Source organism: Pleurodeles waltl, chromosome 11 (assembly GCF_031143425.1).
Source record: "Pleurodeles waltl isolate 20211129_DDA chromosome 11, aPleWal1.hap1.20221129, whole genome shotgun sequence".
NCBI classification, from domain to species: Eukaryota; Metazoa; Chordata; class Amphibia; order Caudata; family Salamandridae; genus Pleurodeles; species Pleurodeles waltl.
The window spans coordinates 676,616,627-676,644,311 of record NC_090450.1 but is presented as its reverse complement, the minus strand read 5'-3'; the positions used below and the strand labels follow the sequence as shown (position 1 = coordinate 676,644,311).

At 43.7% G+C, this 27,685-nt stretch overlaps 1 protein-coding gene and 1 long non-coding RNA gene across 2 annotated transcripts in view; one reads left to right on the top strand and one right to left on the bottom strand.

Annotated features, from left to right (window-relative positions):
* The window catches only part of SLC23A2 (solute carrier family 23 member 2), a 631,030-nt gene that overhangs the window by 137,390 nt on the left and 465,955 nt on the right, over nucleotides 1-27,685 (top strand). The window lies entirely within an intron of this gene.
* The window catches only part of LOC138265954 (uncharacterized), a 77,489-nt gene that overhangs the window by 15,553 nt on the left and 34,251 nt on the right, over nucleotides 1-27,685 (bottom strand). Inside the window, exon 2 of the long non-coding RNA XR_011199443.1 lies at nucleotides 6,297-6,372. This is a non-coding gene — a long non-coding RNA (uncharacterized lncRNA). The remainder of the gene's footprint in view (nucleotides 1-6,296; nucleotides 6,373-27,685) is intronic.

Genomic DNA, 27,685 nt, shown 5'->3' with positions numbered 1-27,685 from the left:
AGAGCTAAGTCTGTTACATCTGCCTTGGCTAGGGGTGTTCCTGTTGCTATTTGCAAGGCGGCAGCGACGGGCTTGCCTCCACACTTCTGCAGAGCATTACTGTTTGGACTCGGAAGTAAGGAGGGACGGTCACTTTGCCCATTCTGTCTTGCAGACTTTCTTGGTATAGGTGGGCAGGCACCCACCTCCGATTGCAGGACTGCGTTCGGATTCTATTCAAAAGGCACCTGGGAGGCGGGTGGATCAGAGAGGAATCCACAGGTAGATGTATCCATCAGAAGAACAAGTTACTTACCTTTGGTAATGCTTTTTCTGGTGGATACAGTATTTACCCATGGTTTCCTCACTGACCCACCCGCCTCCTAGTTGCCTCTCTGAATATACCAAGAAAAAATCTGTTATGGGTTTGATAAGACATGTACATCGTGACATTTATATGGATGTAATGTTCTACTTGGGTTGGAAACTTGTTGTACATATCGTGTGGGTGTTCACCCGTTCGCCTTGAAGGCATGTCGAAAAAGTGGGTGAATCTAACGTCAGCACGCCGGCGAGGACTTCTTATAGCTATGGTGATGCCAGACGAAACTGCATGCGGAGCTGATCCATTGTGACGTCCTCGTCGACGTGGAGAGCTATGAAAAAGCTTTCGTCATTGAATGCTGCGCATTGGGATACTCAAAAGGTGAGGAATCCACAGGTAGATACAGTATCCACCAGAAAAAGTGTTGCTGAAGGTAAGTAATGTATTTCATTAATGCAAAGCCTTCAATATTAGGGTGAGCCTCTAAGTAAGTATTGTAAGCTTGGACTGCACTTCTGACAGTGGTTCCAGTATACAAATGTGTATCCATATTTGCAAAGTTTAACATTATGAGGATACTTATTATTCTCCCAGAATGCTTTCTGATTAGAAGCAAATATTTGCAGAAGCTTGAAAGCAACACTGATGATTCTTTGTTTTCAAAATGAAATGATCGCAACTAATGCAACTAGGTAAAAAGGTCTAGCTAAACAACTGAGAAATTATACAATTTATTTTAAGCATCTGTTAGTAAAATGTGTTGATTCATGCTATAATTTCCAAAAATATTCATAATAGAAAATCTGTGTATCCAGTTTCCACAAGATTATGGGAAATATGAAAATAAACTAGCAACGGCAAAGCCAATAAGTCTGACATCACATTGGCGGTCAGCCTTGTGTCTTGTTTTGACATGGTTTTTATCAAGTTTATCAAACCGTATTGTTTTGGAAGCTGCAGGGACCCTCGCCATTATGGCAACCATTGGCAAAAAGCAAAAAAAATAAATGTTGGTCTCAAAAAGTACACATTGCCACAGTAGTCCCTGACACTGAACAGTACTACTTTGTGTGCCGATCCGTTACTTGTGAAAGAACATAATACTGTCATTCACAGCAAAGCCATCCGATAGATAGGTAGATAGATAGGTATATGGATAGATAGGTACATGGATGGATGGATGGATTGGATGGACGGATGAATAGATGCAAAGATAGATGGATAGATGCATGGATAGATGCATGGATAGATGGATAGATAGATAGATAGACAGATTGATTTTGAATACAAACAAAAGACTTTGCGTTAATGTCAGACCATATTAAGGGCCCAACTCTTAAAGAAAGTCACATAAGTGTGCTTATGGTATTTGTCCTTATATAGGTGAAGATATATAGCTTTCATTAATTTACAGAAGTAGGGCAGGAAATTGTACTCCTAGAAAATATTTGTGAACTGCATTTTAGCACAAGCAAATCATCAGGTAGATTTGCTCATGTGAAAATGTGTTGTTTTTACAAGTTTACTTTTTCTCCTACTCCTTTTTTCCCAACCCTGGAAGATGTTTTACGTCTGTCCTTGTCAGTTGTAAATTTCCAACTTTTCCCAAGAAGGTAGAATATTTTTTAAAAGCTGTTAAACCTCACAAAACATGCAAGTTAGTAGGTTTGCACAGGCTCAAAGGGCCATTACAACTCTGTAACTACTGCCTACTGCTACCTCCATCCCCAGTATGTAGATCTGCAGAAAGGTGACAAAATTAGTAAGTTGCTAGTATTCAAACCCAACTGTAGAATGAGTCATGGCATAACTAGAGAGGCTGTTATCAGCACTCCTATATAATAAGATTGCTACCATAACTTGTTGCTGCAGTACCTGGCACCAAAAGAACAAGTGGACTTTTTTTTCAGGACAAGTAGATATATGAAGCCACCTTTCCTATGGACAAGTAGATATTTTATTAAAGTCCACACACGCGTGAGAAGTGATGTCAGGGCACCAGGGATCACATAATGGGCAAGATCAAATATGAACAACCACCTTGAAACCCCAAACATATATTTATATAGTAGGAAGTGGGGACAGACAATAGGACTATAGGAAGTTGCTTCCAGAGGAATCTTTTTGTAGGATCATAAACCCACAATTAATGTTACACCATTAGCTTAAAATCATGAATGAATTGGTAGCCTGTAGTCAACAACATAAAAATACAAATCACCTTATCAGGACAAATTGGCATTCTTAAACAGTTTAGCTCCTCCAAAACTTTGGTTGTAGTGTTGGTGACCAAAATTGTTTAAGAATGCCATTTGCCCTGATGTGGGACTCTTGCGCTTGGCATTTTGCATGGCAGGCTTGCAGACTTGAGATAATGATGTGACAATGAAAATAGGAGACACTTGAAACAAACATTGGCAAAGCCAGTAAGTTTTGCTGTTTTTAATGAAGCAGTCTCATTCTGATAGTCATACCCTTCAAAAGCTGCAATTAGCATTTTCCAATGCAGGCTGCAGTATCTTAGGCCAGTACAAGAGGTCAGCTGAGTTAAACATGAGCGCCTTTTGTTACAGGTTGCTTTACCTTAAGCTCATACAAAAGCTGATAAGCAAAACTTCCCCTTTTTTTTATCACACAATGACCACCTCAGGTCAAGTGTAAGTTATACTCACTGCTGAATTGGTGGTGGTTTAGGTTTGGTAGGTTACGTATAGTCGGTTAAGAATGGTAGGTAGATGAGGTACAATAGGTAAAACATTGTAAGTATAGTTGGCTGGTTTGGTAGGTTAAAAGATATATGTTGGTTTTATAGGTGTGGTAGTTAGGCATGGTAGATTAGAAATGTTAGGTTAGGTATGTTAGGTAGTTTAGATCCGTTGGGTATGGCGAGTAGATTTGGTAGGTATGGAAAGTATGGTAGGCTTGCTATGATAAGTCTGTTAGTTTGGGCAAAGTAGGTTAGGTATGATAGGCAAGTATGGGAGGAAATTAAGTATGGTAGATTGGCATGATAGACAAGGAATTTTAGGCTAGGGATTGTATTTAGGTATGGTAGTCATGGAAGGTAGCATGGACTAGTTATAGTAGGAATTATAGGATGGGTAAAATAGGTTTAAGTTTAGCATGGTAGACAGGTACGGTAATTAGGTACTGGAACTTTGATAGGTATGGTAAGTCAAGTATGGTACGCAGGGCAAGTTGGTATGGTAGGTACCGTAGGTTACATAAGGTAATTAGCCAGGGTAAGTATGATAGCAGAGATGTTAGTGTGGTAAGTACGGTAGACACAGTTGTAAGTATGGATTCCCAGGTATGGTGGACATAACACTTTTTTCTGATATACATATATAATTTTTTTTTTTTTTTTTTTTTTAAGTTAGTGCTATTTAATCATTTAGTAGACCTCTTCCTTACTAATCACAGCATTGTTAATAACAAGCACTAACGTGTACTGCTATTATTAAAGTACACTTTTTTGCATGCATGTTGGTACTTTACTACTAATAATAATAATGAGTGATGATAATACATTAAAATTGGGCAATTTACTTAACAGATTGCATTAACTAGTTTACACTGTACCTCAAAGAAGTGACCTAAAAAGACCGAAGAGATGACGAGAGCAGGAACATACTTTATAGCTGCTGATGAAGAAGACCATTGAGTGGTGGACAGCTTGTGTCTTCTTGGATTATCAATCAATAATAAAGGATCCAGCAGTCAAGATTTGTGATACAGAATAGCACTAGGCAGAGCTGTAATGAAAGACTTAGGCAAGGCGTACAAGAATAAAAGTCAGATTTGTATAGAAATACCCGTAATAGTTTGGTTGTTGAATAGGACAACTGGGAAAAAGGAGAGGAAGCACACAAATGCCTTCAAGCTCTGAAGGATATGTATAAGAATAACATGCTAACTAGAAAAACAAGCATAGGTGTCCTTGAAAAAATCAAGGCAGACCTTTAACTCGCAGCATAGATGGCCAGATTGAAATCTCATACTTTGGACACACAATGCAAACATCCAGTTCCTTGGAAAAGGCAGTTATGTTTGGAAAAGTCAAAGCATAAAGAGGCAGGGGGTGAACAGCAGCTGGGTGGATGGACTCAATCATGATACCAATGGACACACAGCTTTCTGGATAGTGCCTATCTATAATGGCACCAGGAGTAGTCACTGACACAAAAACGTATGTGTACTGCTTGTGGGCTGGACCTGTCTGCGCTTTGCTATCTGATGCACCTTACTTCAAAGTATACTTGTTGACATTTGAAAAATCGATTATTAAATTTAAATTATCATCACATATAGCTCACATTATTTACGTGTATTCATGCACACATAAAAACCTATCACGATTCTACAAGGAAACAAGATGTAGAAAATGTTCATATAGTTGTCTTCTGTTGCTGTGAAGCATGCAACCGGAATCACCAGTCAAGCCCTAGGATGGCCAAGCATACAGGGTAGGAGTGTCTCAGAATCAGGTCCTGTTTTGCTCTCTCGTCATGTAGCGACCGCACCCCACTAGACTTAAAAATTGACGTGCTGTCATCACAAAATAATATCGAGCAGTGAAACTTCAACAAGAGGATAAAACTAAGGCGACCATGTTTTTTAAATGCCCAGCTATTCATTTAACTTGCAGGTCAGTAGCCGGTGGATTGGGTAGGACGAGTTTCAGCACTATCGGAGTTATAAATGCACTCTTTCCTGAAACTAATCGCAGAGAGCAGGGACTAAATATTAGATTCCAGATGTAGGTTTGCATACAGGGAGCGAGTTAAGCCTGCACCATATAATAAAGTTTTCTATCGGCATCAGCAGCAAATGTAAATGACTTTGCTTTCTGCTTGCACGAGATAGCTCAGCAGGTTAGAATACAGAGATCTGTGTCTAACCTGAAATTTTAAACACCGGTTTCTCCCTTTAGCCTCTCAACCTTCAGGGGACGATAAAAGTGGTAACATTGAGTTGGGTAAAACAGACCTCAGTTATTAGTGCTTACAGACGATTAATTGTATACTTCTATGGAAATATAATGACTTAGTAAAGAAAGATGAGCAAATACACCCTAGTGTCTTGTGAGAGGATTTCCTTCTGCAAGACTCCAGAAGGAAAGTACTGACATAGACCACAAAAAGGAGAAGATGTTCAAAGTGACACCTTCCACTGAGAGCACGCATGTGGGTCATATAAAACAGCGGACTGCAGAAGAGCACTGCTAACACCTGGCATCCAATGGACTAACGTACAGCAAAGCTATCACATGTGATGGCCAGTGATAGCAGTTACCACTCTTGAATGGCTATTTTTAGGTGTCATCTGAAAAAGTACAAGCAAGACATTTTGTTCAATAAAAAGGGCTTGGAGCCTGCCCATTGCTTACCATTTGTTGGCTTTATTGACACTCTTTATTTGCCTGCTACAGATTGGTCAGTGTGTGTCAATTTTGTTTGCTTCTCCCTTCAAAGGAGCATGCTTAGTATCCTTTTGCTCTACACACTGTGATTGAGTTACTTATTTTTTTCTTTGGTCTTCCCCATCATCCTTGTTGCTTGTTTCCCTGCCTTCTCTCACGGATCAGTATGTGTACCGTGACCCCACCAGCAACATCCTACCACCACCACCCAACTACCCCTTACCACCGTCCGCTTACTACCATAACACCACTGTGTTGCCACTACACATCTGCCACCACAATACCAACGTGATACCGTAATCACTACCACCATGCTCACCCTAACTACCACCACCACTCTACCTTTATCACCACCAACACCCTAACCACAATCACCCTGACTGCCACCACTACCCCCACAACTAACACCACCCTAGGACCATCATGATCCCCTACCCACACCACCTTACCAATACCTAACCACAACTACCCTACCCACCACCACCCTAACCACTCACCACCACCGACCCTAACCACTGCCACATTCATGACACCACCCTAATCACCACCACCCCACCACCCTACACTTACCTATTGACCGAAACGGAGATGCTGCACAGAACTGTATGTTTGCTTTCAGCACATTCTGAACAGCACCATCCCAAATCTGCAAGAAAAAAACAAATGTTACACTACTTGCTAGTTTATTTTGAAAGCAAGTAAATGTGTGTGATCATTACTTTAACCCAGAAATACAGTGGGTATTCTTACCACTACGATTTGGTGAAAGATGTTAAGAGGCCTCTTGTAGGTCAGCCAGCAACATCCTAAATAGTTGTGGGCTGCCCCATGTCATGAAGTTAACTTTCTGCCAGGTCTTTTTCTGAGGCAATAACATTAAGCACACTAATCATGATGGCTCACCCGTAGAAGAAAAAAAAAGTGAAAGCGCAAGTGCCAGCATGCTTGCTTCTATTGACAGAAAACCTCAAAGCTCTGACTGAACAATGTACACCTGTGTTTCAGATGGATACATGTGCTATACGTAAGAAAGTATGAACTTTAGTAGGAGAAACACGAAAGGGACCTTTTGGCAAACACCGTGACCTCAGCATGACTGATACTTCTATCAATAGATTCCTTAACTTTAGAACGATTCCAGTTGTCAGACTGAGTACGGAAACTTCAAAGCTCTCACTTCACTGTTAGGGTGCATAGCTTTGGTTGAAACCGGAAGTGATGTCAGATGATGACCCATAGTCATAGTTTTTTTTGTGCTCACTCATCACTGATTCAGAGCCTATTCTTTCTTGAGAGTTAGGAGTTTTTCCTCACACATTTCTTTTTTTTTGGGCAGTTCCATGTCTCCACCCCTGCGTTTAGTTGTCAAGCCCTGTAGGGACTGCTGCCATGAACATATATTAATCACTGACCCGTACACTATTTGCCTTTGGTGCTTGATTTTTTTATCATGCTTCTGGTGGCGGCAGCCCCGTCCTTAGTATGAACCTGAAGGTCATCCAGAAGTGGTAGTATAAGCTCTTCATGGCTAGTGCCCATGAAGACAGGAATCTAAATTCTCGACTCTGCTCAAGGTCACCTTCTTCTTCCAAGACCATAAGGAAGAAACATAAGAAATACAAGAAGTTCTCTGGGAAAGATAAAAATCCCAGACTGCCCTGGACTCCCGCAGGATCTTCTTCCTCAGGGCTCGAGTTATTCCTCTTGGAGAATGACTGACTGGCTTCTAGCAACTCCGCTCATGTTCCTTAGGTGGACCTGACCTCTGAGTTTGTGCTATCGAGCTAACTCCGCCTGCACCGTCTGACTCCACCTGTGGCGCACCTTTTCCTGCCAGATCCATCGGCACTGATATCTCACTTATCAGATGCCCTGATGCCATTGACTACTGTGCCAGATTTCTCGGCCCTAGCCACAGATCTATTAGACATTTTGAATGCCATGTTCATTATATTCACCAGAAATCAACCAGGCCTCATGTTCATGCCCAGCACACCATACAGTGTCAGTCCAATCGCCCTGACACCGGCTCCAACCTTCACCCTGGTGGCCACTATGCACTCCTACCATCGATGCTGTGGCTGGTGACACTCCTGGAGCTATCAATGCCGCCCCAACAAGAACCATAAGTGGAGTCAAGGGCACCACAACCACCACCTCCTCCTCCTCTTCCTGCAGAACCTCAGCAACACGGATCCAGGAGAGGTGCTCTAATGTTGCGCAAGGTAGAGTGTTACAGAGCAAGGATACACAGATTATTTGCTTCTGATCCCTTACTTTTATAAGAGGAAGAAACGTCTGAGACCCCCTTTTGACATTTCTGGATTATTTTCTGCGAGAGGCCTTGACACGTTATCAGTAGTGGAATTAGAGTTCCCTGTGGGCACCCAAACTCTGGAAGTTCTCTCACTTCATTCTGTAATCAAAGAAGCAGCAGAAGTCCTTAATTTCCAACTCCATTGGTTGATGTCAAACCAAATGTGCTACTGTTGGTTCTTCTCCCTGCTTAACCAGCCTCTGAACTACCATTACCTTTTAATGAAGTATTGCCCCAGCCCTTCCTTGCAACTTGGGAGAAGCCATCTTCTACCCCAGCAGCCAGGCAACGCGTGGCAAGGCTCTGTCACCCTGGTCCGGGTGACCCAACTTTTCTCTCTGCTCACCCGTCACCAGAGAGCCTCGTCTTAAAAGCATCATGTTCCTTGGGACACTTGCTAGGAGCATCCCCCATTAGCCCCGCAGGTAGAGAATCCATGCAGTCATAGGCCTGGGGAGGAAGGACTTCACCACCAGCATAACGGCTTTGAAAACACTTAATGAAAACAGTTGGCACGTTACGCCCTCACCTTGTTAGGAATGGCGCAGACAGTTGTTGTTACAGAGACTCTCCAAGACCACTTCCATTAAGTTCTTACAGATGGTCAAAATGCGGTTTGACTTATCATCAAGTCAGTCCTTGTTACGGCTGACTCTATAGCGTGTTACATAGGCACTTCATTTGCCTTCAGATGATGTGCCTTGATTAGGATCTCATGCTTCTCGTCAGACATGTGGGTCAACTTGATGGATCTTCCGGTCGATGGTGCAAATTTGGTTTAAAGCCAGTAAAGCCACAGCTTCGTAAAGCTTTCAACAAAACCAGCTTTTCCAAAAGGTTTCTCTTTTGGCAGCAGCAGTCTTATCAGCCGTAAGGACACCCACCCCAAAACCAGTTAGTCCCCCAATACAAGGACAGAGGCAAAGGTGGAGGCGTGGATCCCTCCAGCAAGCCTTCTCCACCTCTTACTGCCCTCCCCTCCTTCTCAAGCAGAGATGCAGTCCTAGGTCTGTTCCTCACACACCCTCTGAGCCTGTGAGGGAAGAGTTTCCTTTTCTCTGCCAGCCTGGAAGGCCATGGGTCCTTCATAGTGTCCATGAGGTTATGCCCTTACCTTCTTTCAGGCTTCACCCTCTATCACTCCACTGCTTTACGCCCCCCACTCTGGACCACTTGGTCATTCTGCAGCAGGTGGTGGCAGGAGTTGGCAGCACTCTTACTGAAAGGAGTGATACAGTTAGTATCTGAATGGGAAAAGGTACAAGGATGTTACTTCCTGATACCCAATAAAGATGGCAGTCTGCTTCCGATCCTGTACCTTAGGAAAACTGAAACTTCTTCCTCAAAAAGAAAAAGTTCAGGATGCTGACCTTTGTTCAAGTAGTACTGGCATTGGAACTTGGAGACTGGATGGTGTCACTCGACCTGCAGCATGTGAACTTTTACATCCTTATTCTGCGGTCACACCAGAAGTACTTGCGATTTGTGATGGGTTTTATGCGCAACCAATTTGCAGTACTTCGGCTTAAAATTGGCACCTTGGATCTTAACAAGGGTGATGGCAGTAACCACTGCCAATTTTAGAAGGTTGGGCACCCCCCATCTTTCCATCACTGGACTCTTGGCTAATCAAAGCCAGTTTGCCAGTGGTGGTGTCACACTATTTGTAGTCAACCGCATCACAGGTATTCAGCTTTTCCATCAACAAGCCAAAGTCTCATGTGTGGCCCTTCCAGTGACTCGAGGTCATAGGGTAGGTACTGGACTCCACCTGTCTCTGCGCCTTTCCTCACCTCACTAACCTCAGAGGATTTCCGACATCTAGGGTCTCATCTTTTAAGCATGGCGCACGAGTCCCAGTTCTGAGAGTCCTAATATTCCTAGGACTGCTTGCTTCCTGCATTCTCCTAGTCACACATGCAGATTGGCACATGAGGCCCTGTAGTGGTGCCTCCGCAGATAGTGGCTACAGTGGTGTGAGACCTGTTGGATTCCATCGTGATCTCCCACAGCACTGCTGCGACAGTGGATTGGTGGAGGAATGAAGCGGGCCTGAGCTGCAGGATGGGCTTCATCTCCCTCCGAGTGTGACTGGTAGTGTCAGATGTCTCCACCCTAGGGTGGGGAGCCCGTGTGGAGGTCAGATCCCTGTGGTCCCTGAAAGAGCAGGTCCTTCACAACTATCTTTTGGAACTGGTGGTGATTCAGCTGGCACTTAGAGCCTTCCTCTCCTCTATCCAAGGTCGGTCTCAACACAACAAGAATGTGGTATGTCAACAAGTAAGAGGGAGTAGGGAGTCACCTCGTTTGCCCAGAAATGTTATGGCTGTGGTCTTTGGGCACAAACACAAGGGATCTGTCTCACTGCCAAACACCTAGTAGGGTCTCTGAATGTCAGAGCTGACAGCCCAGGTCAGCGTTATTTTGTTGATCACAAGTGGCATCTTCTACCGGAGACAGTCCAGGACGTATTCACCTAAGTGGCACTCCTCAAGTGGACTTGATTGTCTCCTCGGAATATGCTCAATACCCACAGTTCTGCGCCTTCCAGTATCCTTTGGAGGAAGCCTTGAGGGATGCGTTTTATTTGAGGAACTTTCAGCTGCATTACTTGTTTTTCCCTGTACCCTTGACTCCTCTGGTTCTGAGGAAGGTTCACTGCGGCCGGTCCAAAGTCATTCTGATCGCCCCAGACTGGCCAAGAAGGGTGCGGTATGTGTACCTTCTGTGCATCTCCGGGTGTCCTCTGCTTCAGTCACTTCAGACTGGACCTTCTCCCCAGCTCTCAACCCCAATCTCTGAGGTCTCCACCTATGTTCTTGGAGATTGAGCAGGGAAATCTGAGCTCTTTTCCGCTGCCAGTGGATGTGGTAGATGTCTTTTTGTCAGTGTGTCGCCCCTCCGAGTTGGTTTACTCCAGCAGATGAAGCTACTTAGTTTCACGGTGCAAAGACAACAATATAGACCCCTTCCAGACCTGTGTCAGACCATTCAGTATGAACGTTCTCTAGCTCAGGAAGTTGTGCGATAGGCACTGTCAAAGGGGTACTTAGCACCTTGTCAGAATTACACTGTTAGTCCAGTCATACCTTGTCAAGTTCCAACATAGTCATGCGTTTTCTGAAGAGGTTCACAAGTATGTATCCTCCAACCCTCTTCATTGTGGACCCTAATTTAGTCTTCGTTTTTCTTATGTGGACTCTGTTTGAGCCCCTACATAGTTGTCCATAAGAAATGTTGACTCACAAAACTGCATTTTTGGTGGCTATCCTAGGACTCCCAGATTCACCCCGCCTCCTTATTTGATGGATACATTATTGTGAAAGCTAATAAGATTGATCCCAATTTATCTTTTGGTAATGCACTAATCTGTTGACGTCAGTCTGTCCACTCCCCTTGACGGCTTTGAAAAAATGGATGGAAACTGGCGTCATTCCACTGGTGGGCGCATTGTATGGCTTTGGGTTTTTCATCTCGGTCATGTCCAGTGTCTTGCGATGCAAGCACCACCAACCGGCCACATAATAGCTTTGAAGTTCTTGGATCCATGTGGTATTCTGTTTGTTGGGGAAACATTTATGTATGCAAATTGTAATTCAAGGTTCAGGTAATTATATCTTGCCCCTTTACGCTTCGTTTATTTATGTTATGTGAAATGGTATCTTCCTGCTCTCCCTGCTCTTAGAACGGTACTGCCTGGAATGTGGGGATTGGAGGCAGTTAAAGAAGGAGCTGTGCAGGAGCGGCTGGGGTCTTTCATTATTCAGGACTTGAACAAATAAACAAGTGTTCTACTTTTTGAATTGGTATTTTTCTTATGGATTTACTTCAATCCAGTAGATGCCTCCGATTGTTCTACAGGTAATACATATGCAGGTAGATAAAGTCTATCTTGTGTGCAGAATGTTCACAGTTGTGCGACTTGTCGCAGATGGTAACTGTCACACAAACTCAGAAAAATCACACTAATAGCACAGGAGCTACACAATTTGCGTCTAACATGAAAATAAGACTCAAAACGTTCCGCAACCATGCTGATGATGGATCAGTGATGATGATGGATTTGTAATGTAGTGACATCAAATAACTATGGAATTAATATATGCGCGTTTGCAGGAATCCCATCTAAAGCACAACATATCACCAACTAAAAAATATTTTGGCCACCTTGCTTCCAGACAGGAATTCCTAATGTTTGCTTCTTTTGCCAGGAGCCGTAGATATAAAATGGCCACATGAGACACTAGAAGGACCCTTTTGAAGATACCTTGCATATCGTAAATGGAATCAGTAGTGTGGATCTGTAATAGATGTGGGTCTGGTCCGAGCCAAAATTGCTTCTCTCACTCCAGCATGTTACAGAGGCACAAACCTATTTTAGTTTGGTTTCTCGCTTATATGCAGTGCTTCTTGCATTTGTTTCTACCATAAGTTAGTTGATCTGCTGAAAAGGTGCGGAAGGCTAAGTGGGACGGGTAGGCTCAGGAGGGCATCACCCACCACAGTGAGGCACACTATTGATAGGAGTTCCCATCACATGGACATCGGAGCACAACTGTACTTGGTATAGATCTTAAATTGATTATTTCGGCATCAGCCTGTTGAAAGGACTGACACTGCTTGCCTTTCCCTTGTGCCCAAGACCTATAACTTCCGCTCAAGGTTCAACCTTGTTTGCCTTCTGTAGCCCCCGGAATATTAGGGAGAAGAACCTATCTTTGAAGAAGTTGTAAGCAAACCCAAGGGGAGTGGATTGCTTACTGTGGACTCAAGGAATAGGGCACCTTCAAAGAAAAACTTAGCATGCCAATGGAATGTGGATGAGGTCACAAGGAAAAGAGAGGAAGATTAGTAAGACTCCTTCAAGGAGCTGCTGCTGTCAAGCTCGTTGGAGTTGGGAAGCAAAAGCTTTGTCAAGTTGAATTTATGAAACTTTTAAAATAAATAGGGACTTTACATTCACTTGTGGCCATGAAGCAGAGGTATAGGAGTCCTTTCCCACTCCTCTCCAACTCCCTTGCTGGAATTATTTGTCCAGGTCCCCAGCGAAGACCTCTGAGTAGATTGGAAACAGCTTACCAGGTAACTGACCATGCCATTTCCTGCCATTGTTCGGTGCATGTGCAGCCTCATCTGCTACTAGTTGATTTTTGTTTTTGGGGCACATGTAACCTCTGGTGACTGCTTATGTTAATGTTAAGCTGACATTGACCTTTACATCCCAGCTTCCAGTTATTATTATTATTTTTTTACTATTTTGTCATAAAAACCCATATATTCCTTATTTAAATTATTGTTTGTGTCTTGTTTCAGCAACTAAAGTTATTTTCTGGTAGTATATTTTTTGTTGTACTTTAAATGCTTTACTCCCATTTCTCTGTTTAAAAGTCTGCGACTGTGCATTCGCTACTAGAGTTACCTTCTGGTTTTCTTATTGTAAGTGTATTATTGTACAAGGCCTGTATGACACTTTGGTGGGAGATTTTCCACAAGTCCTATCTCTTACTATCCTTTTGACTTTTGCACTGTGATGGTTGCACTTTGAGTTAAATGATGGTGAGGGGTAGCAGCATGGTCAGAAAGGTGCAGGGATTGTGCTCTTTGAAAAAAACCAAGATACATTAACTACTCTCATTACCTCTGTAGGGGCCTGTGTGTATTGATCAGGTGGGAGTGTTCTTCTGCATCAGAAGAACTTTCTTCCTACTGCTACCTAAGAAAGGCGGAATCACCTTCCTGAAGAAAACCCTGAGCTGCTGAAGGGACTGCAACACCGCAACCTTTCTTGATGAATGTTGATCTTTCTGTAGCCTCTCATCTTGATGTTGATCTACTTCTTGATACACTTCTCTATGTCATGCTTCATCTTGAAGATCTGCCTATCGACTTGAGACTCCCCTTAACTGTGGCATTCTCCTAGAGGCACTTGAAGAAACAAATTACACTCCAGCCACTTTAGTTGAATTTCTTGGCTTGTGCATTCGTCCTAAAGAGACAGCAACAAAATACTTAAAGGCCTAACAAAACACCTAGAGCAAGTTACAACCTAGCAATTTGGAGTGAAAGGAGCCAGAAGAGGTGATAACGTCTATGATGATTGAGTCAATATGAATCCTTTGTCTCTCGGCAATAGAAACCAGGCTTGCCTCCAGACAATATCATTGCTCTTTTATACTTCTTCATCTTTGAGATGCCTCTTATCCCCATGGCCATAAGAGGTGCATTGTCATGGTAGATGGCTTCATGGAATTTGTTGCATATGTCTTTATTTATGCTTGCTATAGTCAGGTTTTACACCTTGCACTAGAGTATGCACCATGTACCCCAAAAGAAGGTATATGGCAACTGGTTTATATTTTTTTTTTTGTTTGTTTAAATGACGAAGTTGAAAAACAATAAGACAAATAATAGGTACAACTTCTTTAACAGTTTTGAAAGTAATTCCAGAAACTCTGGTATGAGTTGTGTTTGTTGCAATACAATTCCTTTGCCATATGCAACTGCACATGAAACTAGAAGCATACACCCGAGAAAACCCCATCAGTAGCCATTCCTTGTACTTATGACACCGTCAAAGTTTCCTTGGTGTCTTCCTCTCATGAGATGTACTTCCAGTTCCCACTGTCTCTAAACATTGTTGAATCTAGCTCATAATGGGCAAATAAGAAAAACCGTCACTATCAGAGAAGTTGTAGTTTACAGTGATGACAACAATAAATCTAATGATAGTAATTGTGATATACCTTCCTCCAGTCAATCTCCTCATTGGTCACAAAACCATCCCAAATCTCTAAAGATGATAAACATATTGACTTCATTACCATAACGTTTATGTTGGGAGCCCTGTTAATTCTTGATCTGTTTTCTGAAGCAGATAATCCGTAGTTTCCTATTTAGGAATGAATTCTGGTTGCAAATCTGGAAATGATTACAAAATTCCAACCCGGAACACTTAAACCATACTTGAGATACCAGTATGTTGGCACAGGTGAATTCCAGGGGTATGAACAATTTTGATACATAATGAGTTACTCCATAAAGATGCATTGCTCGGCATCTTAGGTATTTAACTTACATTCCACTAGACCTCCCCATCCACTATAAAAACATACATTCTTCACCCTTCAAATTAGCTTGGCTGCATGTACGAAAATTGAAACATTTAGTCTACATTCAGTAAACAAAAAAAAACAGGCCATATTTTCCTGTTTCATAAGTTTAATGATTTTTAATTTGATTACCACCCAGTCATAAAATATAATAAACAGACCAACCCATGTCCTTGTAGCAGAGGCAGTTTTAAATATAAAAATCAGGATGCTGGTAAAGTCCGAAGGATTTTTTTACGGATTTGACTGATATAAATATAAAACACTCATTAATAAAAAAAAGATTGTCAACCAATGTATATCAATCCATAAAAATAACTGGCATCTGGCTTTACATCCTCATTAACATGAGGCAACTATGCATGAGTGACTCATAGTTTAGTTGACTATCCAGTCCTCGTCCTTTTACACCATAGCACCCAAGGTATTATGCAGAAGTCACTATCCCCTTAACTGTCACACCCACCCTAAATTAAGTGAACACCTTACTTCACGTAGTATTGGAAATGTAGCCAGATAACTCTTCAAATCTTGCACTTAACTTTCTGTAGTATGTAGATGAGACAATAGTTCCCTGGAGTAGACCGAGATATCTTGATATTGTTCGACATCCTACAGCCAGGTAAATCTAGATGCTTTGAAGAAAGCATACTCAGTTTAGGCACAGAAAAGTCATTTGTCAGCAGAAATTTTGATGATTTTTTGGTCTCTTCGTAAAGTATACCTAAATGTTTATTTTTAATGAAGCTATAAATGCTTAATATATGGGTTGTACTTCAACGATCTTTACCAACAGAGACAAATCCCACCTTCATTACATTTTATGAAGAAAACAGGATAGGTTTAGGTATATGCTCTGTCACCACACTCAAGTGGGCACAGTTAACATTATTTTGGCAATAACTGGGCCAGAATGAATTCCCTTCCATCATTGTTTTATTGATCTTTAAAAAAAGAAAACAAGCTATGATTTGTGTGCAAATTTAGAGCTATTTTGGCTGCATTGCGCTTCACTTATGGAGTTACTGTTCATTTTGACCTGATTGTCAATGGTCTGCCTTTATTGGTTTCCAAAAGATCTCTTGAGCCATGAGGAAATGCTCTCTCGTGTGAAGTAGATGTGCAAAATATCAAAAACAAAACACAGTTGCAGCACCTGTACAAAGTTAAACATAGAGAGTGTTCTTGTCTACGTGGCTCCAAATCCCAGTTTGCAACGCACACTTTTGTTGTTTGAATTAGATGTTCAGCAGAATTGACAAACTGAGGCTGGAGCATATATGTTGTCGAAGTGTAATTGTATTTATAGAAACTCCAATACACTTCAGCACTTTTTATTGTTTTGCCCTACTTTTAAAACTCTTAGTGTTAGGTATCTAAAACCATTGTTTATTAAAAACAGCATCCAGAAATTTAAGAGAATTTAATTCTGCTGGTTTCATTATGGTGGCTGCTTTGCTTTTTAATGCTTGTAAGAAGAGTTAGACTCTAAGTCCATTTGTTTTTTTTAAATATGCTTTTAGCCTTATTGTGTTTTATAGACTCATCTTAGCTTAGTATTTTGGAGTTAGTCTGTGTTTTAATAATTGATTAAATATATAGCAATGGTTTTATGGAACATTATGTTTAATAAACTTTATTATTGAGAGGAGATGAATCGGACAGGGATTTCCTCAGTTCCCGCCCATTTGTATTTTAGTGCCCCAACTCTAGAAATGTAAATTGGAAACAAAGAGAATTTTAAAGGTTTTCCAATTTAAGAAGCACATTGTAAACATATAGTACTTGTAGATAATATGCTCTTATTTTTCAGTTCCCCCATGTTTTCCATTCTGTACAGTGGGAAATTGGGTCGTTGTTTGACTGGTGTGTGAACCCTGGTCAAGAAGCAATCACAATCCATGTCAGGGTGAGGCACAAGCCAACTGTAAATTAACCTGTGCTCAACCCCTCTGGTAGCTTAGTACAGAGCAGTCAGGCTGAACTTAGAGGCAATGTGTAAAGTATTTGTGCAACACCTCAACCAGTAATGAAGTAAAATCACACACAAAAAGGAGTACTTTTGAATAAATCACACAAGACCAAAACAACAAAAATCCAAACAGTAGACCTGGAGATATGCAAGTTTAAAGATTTCAGTTAAAATAGTGGCAAAAAGCACAAAAAACTGTGGATCTTTTGGGTGCGCTGGACTGGTACAAAGTCACAAGTTAAGGCTGACGCCGGCTGGCTACAAGAACCCAGTTAGGCCTGCTGAACAAGGTAACAAATCCTTGTTTGCGAAGCATTGTGAGGGTCCGCATCGAAGATGCATGGTACAACCAAGGCTGTATATCTACTTTGAGATGCTGCCAGGCTGTAACGCGAGGTACTGTGTCATTGTCTAGGATTCCATCAATGAGGGCTGGTGATGCTAAGTCTGGCATTGAGAATGCGTTGCGCACCTGGGCCAATGTGCCAGTTCCAAGGGGCTGCGAAGCATCGATGCAGAGTTTGGCGTAGTCATCGAGGGATGTGAGGGCCTGCGCTGTGGATGCATCTTGCAGAGGTAGTTCCGATGAGGTGACGTGCTGCGATGTGTGTCTTTACAATGGATAAGACCCACAAAGTGGTGATGGTGTGACGGTTCTGCTTGAGGTTGTGCAGCACAGCAGAGGGAATGTGTTGGTTCCGCTGGATCCACAAAGGCTGGCAGAGCACCTTAGGCCCACTTCCAGGATGCCAGTACTGGGGTGGCACCTCTAGGCAGGGTAGACTAACAGATGGCAGAGTCCAAGTGCTGGGGTCAAGGTTGTTGGAGCCTTCTGTCCATGAGGCTGATGTCTGGAGGCCAGCCAACTGGCCATTGGAGTCACTCTCTAGTCCTGGGTTCACAGATGCAAGTTCAGTCCTTCTCACCCAGGCAAGATGGTAGCATGATAGCACAGCAGGGTAGCAGTCCTTCAGAGCAGCAGTCCAGCCGAGTGTTAGTCCTTTCAACAGCACAGCAGTCCTTCTACCTGGCAGAGTATCCACAGGTCCAGAAGTGTACTGAAGAGTTGGTATCTGAGGTCAGTTATTTATACCCAATTCAGCCTTTGAAGTGGGAGAAGCTTCTAGAGGCATGCCTTAGAAGTGCACAGGTGCCCTGCCTTCAGCACCCTGGCTCCAGACTAACTACAAGGGGGTATGCAGCAATTTGTGTGAAGGCAGGACACAGACTATTTAAAGTGTTAGAAGTGTTAAGTGGGTCTGTGCCAGCTTCTCCCTCCCATTCTGTCAGTGATGGCCCATCCAGGCACACCTGCGAACTCTATAGTGTGTGGCTGCCTAGGAGGAATACACAAAGCTCAGTTGTCAGCTACAGCCAGTCATGTGACCATAGACAGACATCAGGTACCAAATGCCTAAGGGAGGAAAGTGACAACTTTCTAAAAGAGGCATTTATAAATTGTAATTTAAAATCCAACTTCACTGTAAATTAGGATTTTTCATTACAGTTCTAAAGACACTAAACATAAGTGAATTACCTTTTCCCATTCGTAAGTTACAGCTTATTAAATGAGTTACTGTAACTCGAATGTTAATCTATGGGAGCTGTAGGCCTTGCAGCAGTGAAAAACAAATTTAAGAGTTTTTCACTACCAGAACATGTAAAACTTAAATGTATATGTCCTACTTTTTAAATACATTGCGCCCTTTCCTCTGGGCTTTCCAGGGCCTAGCCAAGGGGTGGCATATGTATTAAAAAAGAGGGTTTGGGCCTGCCAAAATGTTTATTTTGCCTGTTTTAAAATGGCAGTTTAAAATGGCAGTTTAAAACTGCATACACAGGCTGCAATGGCAGGTCTGAGACATGTTTAAAATGCTACTAAAGTGGGTGGTACAATCAGTGCCGTGGCTGACCAGTAGTGTTTAATTTACAGACCCTGGGCACAGGTAGTGCCACTTTACTAGAGGTCTACAAGTAAATTAAGGATGCCAATTGGGTGTAAGGCAATGCTGCCTTGTTTTAAGGAGAGAGCACTAGTACTTTATAACTGGTAAAGTGCACAGAATCCTAAAGCCAGCTAAAACTAAGTCAGCAGACAGTAGGGTTGAAGGCAAAAATTTAGGAGAAGACGACGCCAAGAATATGAGGTCTAACAAATACTATTAACACTTTTGGACTTCCTCAGTCTTCCTTCTTTGGTTGAGGCTTACAGAGCTCGATCCCACTCTTTCAAAACTGACAAATCCATTTTTGATACCTGGAATTTTGTTTGGACCACGGTCTTTCTAGTGTATTTTACATTTTCATTTGGAAGCAAACTTGAAAATCTCATCTCATTCCGCATAAGTTTAGTTTTAAGTAAATCCGGACACATAATTGTTAGACTGGATTAATTTTGTTGTATTATGGGTAAAATTAAATATCAATAAATTGTGCCTCTTGACCAAAGGTATGTACGTTTTAACACTTCTCTGGAGTTTATCACAACTCAGGGCCAGTTTTTCTAACTCAGTATATTCCAGTATTGAGGCAGTGACTAAACTTCACTTCAAAGCGTAGCATATCCTAAGTTCAGAATACTGAAATTTCATATTGATGGGGGAGGATTTGGTTTTCCCGATATTAGACTGTATCATGAAAGCTATGTACTATACGAAACTTGAGAATGTGAGTAGACTTTAACCAGTGAACCCATAGATGGTTGATTATTGAACATTCTACTGACAAATATTTATCGGAAAATGAGTGTGCTCATTCGCTCTATTCAATATGATGATGTTTATAAACTGATGATACAGCCCAAAGGGCTTTCCCGCAGCATATCCGTTTAATAATCAAGAACTTAAATCACCAGAATTTTTAAATGTTTTGTTTATTACTTCCTGTGAACAGAATACGATGCATTTTATGTTGTTTAATTTCGAAAATCATAATATCTCTTGCAAGGACACTTTACACCGGTAAAAAGCCTTAGATATGCTTACAATCTCTTCCTCTTCACAGAAAATGCTGACCTCCTAAAAATAAATAAGCGCTATCCTGCAGATTCTCTTCAGCAAGACCTCTTTTAGAGAGCATATCAAAAAGACACTAGATGTTGTAGATTCAAAATGACCGTGTTGGCTACTTGCATGTGCTAGACTGCTGCTCAATTCTAGAATGGTGGAAAGTAATTTTTATCAAGGTTACTTTGTCCACAGATGTAGAGCTTCATATGAATCCTCCCGTACTACTTTTGAATTTCCTTTCTTCCACAGACATTCCTGATATGAAGGAATAATTTATTGTGTAGTTACTTAAAACCATTACAAGAGCTCAAAATATATACAAATGAAAAAGTAAAACCCTTCAAAAAATTTAAATATGCAGAATAAATCAATATCGTCAACATACCACCCTTCAATAACTTTAATCTGGCACCGAGGCGTCATACAGGCACCGTCCAGCTATAACCATACATTTCCTAATCTGGGCCAGATATTTTGCAGTCGCAGCTGAGTAAAGAAATGTCATGGCGTCATTGCAGCTTCTTATTCCATTTTGCAAACAAAACAGGTCTGAGATAAATCCGTCTCCGAGCAAGCAATACAGGACAGCAACGGCTTCATACGATTGAACTAAGAGGTCTAATCCATGGCTGCCTTCGATTTTTCTGATATTCTGTTCTCTTGATAATTGTTTGCCCCATGCTTTTAGCATCCTCTTTAGAGCTTCTGGTGTCAACATGGTGTTTTTCTGTAGCCTCTAAACTCGGATTCAGTGTGGCTGCAGCCGTGACTACATATCATGATCAGATGGCTGTTTTTCCTAGGAAATTGGTACGACGTGCAGCTCCATTGAGTCTGGAGCAGCCTTAGACACCCAATGGTGATATTTGATTATATCGTTTTTTTTGTTACAATAGCTGTCCATGTTGTCCAGCCCAAATTATGGGTGAATCAAGGTGTGCCGTGTCCCTTTGGGGGTGCTAAAGATCTTTCTGTATGCCGAAACATGGCAATGTTCCAGAGTCTAAATGAACATGTCTGGAAATGCCAGATGGCCATGTTAGGTAAGACCTTAGCACATATCACTTTCAGAATCTCCTCCGCTGAGTTTGGTGTATATTTTCCCGGTAGTGTGGCTATGTGTGATCCTAATGCGTACCCATGTATCTGTATACACAGCTGTATTCTGATGGATACAACTACCTGTGGATTCCTCACCTAATGAATACTCCCATGGTGCCAGCATTCGACGGAAATCTTCTTCCTAGTCTCTGCACGTCGACGAGGACGTCACTCTAGCCCACGCGACGCCATCTGACGTCATACAGGCAATAAGAGGTCCTCGACGACGTGCCGACGTCAGTTCCCTTTTTTCCGTGCATTCGAAACAGTTATCTTCGAGGGAGCTACTGTTACTTTAGTGGTTACAGTGTGTTTTCTGCTGCATAGTTCTTCTCTGCGGTAACAATGTCTCAGAGAAAGTCGGGTTTCAAGCCCTGTCGAGAGTGTGGGGGCAAGATGTCAGTTACAGATCCTCACTCCGACTGTCTCTGGTGCTTGAGCTCCGATCACGACGTTGTGACTTGCGATTCATGTCAGCACATGAATCCGAAGGCCCTCAAGGAACGTGAGGCTAAATTATTCCTGGCGAAGTCGAAGAAAAAGGAAAAACATCACAAGAAGTCTTCCTCGTCAAGGTCTCATCGGCGTCATCGAGACTCCCGGCGCCGTAGAGATTCACGGCGTCATTCAAGCAAGGAGACTCGTTCGAGGTCGCCTTCGGCTCGGCGTCGGAGGACTTGGGAGGTCAGTCCGACGGTCACGCCGCATCCATCGACGCCGTTGCCCTCTCCGGCGTCACCGACTTCGCCTGGACAAGCGTCTGTGGTTGAGGTGATGCAGCCTCTTGTGATCTCTCCGGCGTCGCGGACGTCGAGGCCGGCGTTGGGGTCGCCTTCGATCCAGGCACCTCAGTATCCGGCTTTTCCAGCCCCTGGAGCCGATAGTACCGCATTTCTGAATGCGATGTATACCATCTTTCAGCAGATGGCTCCAGGAGGTGCTCCGGCTGGTCCTTCGGGGCCTTTGGCCTTTTCATTGGGTGATCCTGCGCCTCTTCGGCCGGCACCCTTTATGCCCTTTCTCCCTTTTGGGAATGTGGGCTCGGCGCCGGTGGCCGCTCCGGTGGCTTCAGAGGGATTGGCTCCGGATGTTTCCATCCCGTCGACGTCGGGATTTCGTCCTGTGACTCCGGTGGGTCCATCGGCTCCAAGATCTCTTTGTCCTGCTCCTTCATTGGCGCCGAAGCTGCCTGCGGCGCCGGATGCGGCGTCGGATGCTTCTGGAGATCGGCGCCGATCTTCGACTTCGGCAGAGGCCATGTCGACTCCGCGCATTGAGCAGAGACTACATTCAAGGAGGCGTGCTCTCCGTCTGTTGGAAGAGCAGGAGTACCAGCGAGTCCTGGAGGAAGGAGAGGTTGAGGACTCGGGTGATGGACTGCATGGTCTGGATACGGCCAGTGGGCTGGATACTTCCCCTGAGTGGGACCTTTCATCTCGAGGGGAGTATACGGAGGAGGCTGCTACCTTTCACGCGGTGGTGAGGAAGGCGGCTAATTTTCTGGACCTGCCTTTGCCGGTGGCAGAGGCGAAGCAGAATTTATTGACGGAGGTGCTGCATCCGGCCTCTGCTGCAGCGGAGCCTCTCTTGCCGTTTAATGAGGCTTTGCTTGATCCGGTGTTGGAGGTGTGGAAGAAGCCTGTATCTTCCTCTGCAGTTCATAGGGCTGTGGCCAGGAGATATCGGGCTGCACCATCTGACCCTGGCTTTCTTTCAAGACACCCTACGCCGGAGAGCTTGGTGGTGCAAGCCTCCTGTTCATCAAAATCAGCGCCTGGATCCTTCCCGACGGTGCCAGGAGACAGGGACTCCAAAAAACTGGATGCGCAATCCAAGAAAATATTTTCTTCTTGCAGTTTGGCGTTGAAGGCCACCAACGCAACTTGCATTCTGGGGAGATATGTCCATGCTCTTATGGATGATATTTCATCTTCTTTTACGGAGCTTCCCCAGGGACTCTTGGATGTTGTCTCAGACGCCCAGGCTGCCGCAACCCAGATTATCCAGTCTGGACTGGACACAACCGACTCGGTGGCTAGGGCGATGGGCACGGCTGTGGTGGCAAGGAGACAGGCCTGGCTCCGTAATTCAGGGTTTTCTGCGGATGTACTTTCGACTCTATTAGACCTCCCGTTTCATGGGGACAAACTATTTGGAGCAAAGGCAGATTCGGCCTTGGAGCGATTTAAAGAGAGCAGGGCCACAGCCAAATCGTTAGGGCTGCAAGCTCCTTCTTCCTCTGCCTCTTCCGGGTTTTTCAGGAGGTTTCGTGGATTTGGGCGTGGCTCTTCCTCCTCTTCCTTTCCGGGGAGGTTCCAGCAAGCCGCCTCTTCTCACCCCTATAGATCATTTAGAGGGAGAGGTAGGGCCCGCACCAGAGGAGCCTCTCAACAGCACTCTGCCTCTTCCTCGTCCTCTGGAGGGGTGCAGCAGGGAAAGCAGCCTTAGGCTTCCACCATTTCCCACTCACTCCTCTCCTGTAGGGGGAAGATTACGGCATTTTCTCCACAAATGGGAGACTATTACAACGGATACTAGGGTTATCAGTATTGTGGAGAAAGGCTACACCCTTCCCTTTCGGGAGTTTCCGCCCCCCCTTCCGCCCCGCCCATCTTATTGTTCAGAAGAACACCTCCTGTTGCTAGAACAGGAGGTTCAAGTCCTCCTTTCAAAGGGCGCGGTGGAGTTGGTTCCAGAGCAGGAAAGGGGTCAAGGTTGTTACTCAAGGTACTTCCTGATTCCCAAGAAAGATGGTCGGTTGAGACCGATCCTGGATCTGAGGATCTTGAATTGGTTCCTCAATCAGGAAAAGTTCAAGATGCTGACCCTAGCACAGGTGCTTTTGGTGTTGAACAAAGAAGATTGGATGGTGTCTGTCGACTTGCAGGATGCTTATTTTCATATCCCGATACTCAAGTCGCACAGGAAGTATCTCCGGTTTGTGGTAGGGTCGCAGCACTATCAGTTTGCGGTCCTCCCGTTTGGTCTTACTTCAGCACCTCGAGTCTTCACGAAGGTGATGTCAGTGGTTGCGGCAGAGCTCAGAAGGAAGGGGATAGCAGTATTCCCTTACTTGGACGACTGGTTGATCAAAGCCAAGTCCCCGGAGCTTGTGTCGTATCATCTGCAGTCAACAACCCAGTTGTTGTTCAACCTGGGCTTTTCGGTGAACGTGCCCAAATCTCACCTGGAGCCCTCTCAGCGCCTCCTGTTCATAGGGGCAGTACTGGATACAACATTGAATCGAGCCTTTCCTCCGCCTCAGCGGGTTCAAGATATTCAGGAATTGGTTCCGATGTTTCGAAATGGAGCGGTAGTTCCAGTCCTCAAGGTCCTTCGTCTGCTCGGTCTGTTTGCCTCCTGCATACTGTTGGTCACACATGCTCGCTGGCACATGAGGGCTCTTCAGTGGTGCCTCCGAAGGCAGTGGTCTCAACACAAGGGAGATCTAGAAGGTGCGGTCAAGATCTCCAGAGATGCTGCTGTGGACTTGAAGTGGTGGATTGCGTGCAACAATCTTTCGCAAGGAAAGCCGTTCGCGCAGTCGCCACCAGTGGCCACGGTCATAACGGATGCTTCCACTCTAGGGTGGGGAGCTCATCTGGGGGATCTGGAGATCAAAGGACTTTGGTCTCCAGAGGAACAGAGGTTTCATATCAATCTGTTAGAGTTACGGGCTGTACGTCTGGCTCTCAAGGCCTTCCTCCCTTCCCTTCGCGGTCAGTCGGTACAGGTCCTGATGGACAATACTACCACGATGTGGTACATAAACAAACAGGGAGGAGTAGGGTCGTACCTTCTCAGCAGAGAAGCTCTTCGACTATGGTCCTGGGCAAAGGACCATCAGATTTGCTTGGTAGCAAATCATCTGGCCGGGGTCTTGAATGTACGTGCGGACCGTCTCAGTTGCCAATTCTCGGCCGACCACGAGTGGCGGACCATCCAGATCAAGTCCGTTTAATCTTCCAGATGTGGGGGTTTCCTCGGATAGATCTGTTTGCCACTCGGGAGAACGCGCATTGTCCGTTATTCTGCAGCCTCCAGTATCCGGTGCAGGGAGCATTGGGGGACGCGTTTCTGATAACCTGGTGCGACCAGTTGCTTTACGCGTTTCCCCCCATACCCTTGATTCCTCGAGTGTTGAGGAAGATTCGCCAAGACCGGGCCCAAGTCATCTTAATAGCTCCGGATTGGCCAAGGAGGGTGTGGTACTCCGACCTTCTCCAACTCTCGCTGTGCCCTCCGCTCTGTCTCCCTCTCAGGGCAGACCTCCTCTTGCAGTCGCAGGGGCAGGTTTTACACCCCAACCTCCAGAGTCTACACCTACATGCCTGGAGATTGAACGGGGCAACCTGAGTTCTTTTCTCTCCCGCCTGATGTAGTGGATGTTATATTAGCTGCCAGGCGACACTCCACTAAATCTATCTACGCTAATAGGTGGTCTAAATTTGTTATCTGGTGTGGAGAGAGACAGATTGATCCCTTACATGCTCATCTGTCAGATGTTTTGTCTTTTGCTCTGTCTCTAGCGCAGAAAGGTTGTGCAGTGGCTACCATTAAAGGTTATTTGTCTGCCCTGTCAGCCTTCATTTGTCTTCCAGATCAACCATCGTTATTTAAATCCCCTATTGTTCTCAGATTCTTGAAAGGTCTTCTAAATAAATATCCTCCAAAACCATTCGTTATGCCTCAATGGGATTTGTCCTTGGTCCTCACTTTCCTTATGGGGTCCCCTTTTGAGCCTATGCATTCTTGCCCCTTAAGGTATTTGGTTATTAAAACAGTCTTCCTGGTGGCTATAACATCTGCAAGGAGAGTGAGTGAGTTGCAAGCCTTATCGGTAAAACCCCCTTATACAACTTTTTATGGGGATAAGGTGGTGTTGAGGACCAAGGCTGCTTTCCTCCCGAAGGTTGTTTCACCCTTCCATTTGGCCCAGACAATTACTTTGTCCACGTTCTATCCTCCGCCTCATCCTTTAAAGGAGGAAGAGAGACTACATCGATTGGACCCAAAGAGGGCGCTAAGCTTCTACATTGATAGAACGAAGGACTTCAGGCTGGAGGATCAGCTGTTCATCGGATACGTGGGCAAGAGGAGAGGAAAGGCAGTCCACAAGAGAACACTCTCCAGGTGGGTTGTTCTTTGCATTAAAATCTGTTACTCTTTGGCAAAGAAGGATCCTCCTGATGGCATTAGAGCTCATTCCATCTGCAAGGCCGCAACTTAGTCGTCCCTTCACACTTTTGCGAAACATTACTGTTTGGACTCTGAGGTCAGAAGGGACGGCCATTTTGCACGGTCAGTGCTGCAGGATTTCTTGGTTTGACCATTTCGGCACCCTCCACCGGGAGTGGTACTGCTTTGGGACTCTATTCATTAGCTGAGGAATCCACAGGTAGCTGTATCCATCAGAAGAACGAGTTACTTACCTTCGGTAACAACTTTTCTGGTGGATACATTAGCTACCTGTGGATTCCTCACGGTCCCACCCGCCTCCCCGTTGCCTTTCTGGTCTTACCAAGTAATCCTTGAGTGCGCTTCTCTTGGTCTTCAAGGTTGCAATAGTAGTTGTATATATGGATACTTGTATATATTTATATGTCAAAGGCAGATATGACTGCAAAAGTGACCATGTAGTTTATATTTTAAAATGTAGTTGCCCTAAGCTATATGTAGGTAGCACAAAACTTCAGGTGCACAAAAGAATTTTACAACATTTAAGGGCCGTAGTTAATAGAGATGAGTCTTACCCGGTTGCCCGACACATCCATGAATTTCATGGAGGTCGCGTAGAAGAGGTTCAATACAGTGTAATAGATGGTATCAGGAAGGATATCCGTGGAGGAGATAGGGAAAAACAGCTGAGGAGATTAGAGTCTAGATATATATTGGCATTCGATTCAAGAGAACCTGTGGGGCTTAACTCGAGTGAAGAGTTATATATACATTTAGGTTAACATTGTTAATTCAATCTTGGATTACTCTTTATCAAAGATATGAATACGTTTATTATAATGTGTTTAATTATTCTTTGAGATGGTGAATGATTATATGGGAATCTTTTTTTTTTTAATTTTAATAATTGTTCCTAAAAATAATGCCCTACTTAATATTTATATCAATGTGACTGGATCTGGTGGATATCTCACACACATTTTCCCCAGATGAACACACACAGCAGCTTTCCAGAGACAAATATTTTATTTCATTTATTAAGATTTACCAAGACGTGTAAAGATTTATTATTGTTTTTTTAATATTCATGTGTGTACTTGTTCATTTTGTCATGTTTATCAGCACATTTGGGCACTAGTTTCATTTTGCATATAATTTATAATTTGTTCTCAAATAAGAGCATATTGTAGTAGTTATTTCATTTTTAAAGGGAGTGTATTGCTTTAAATCAATGTTACCACAAAGGATATTTAAAAGGGGCCAAAATGGCGGCC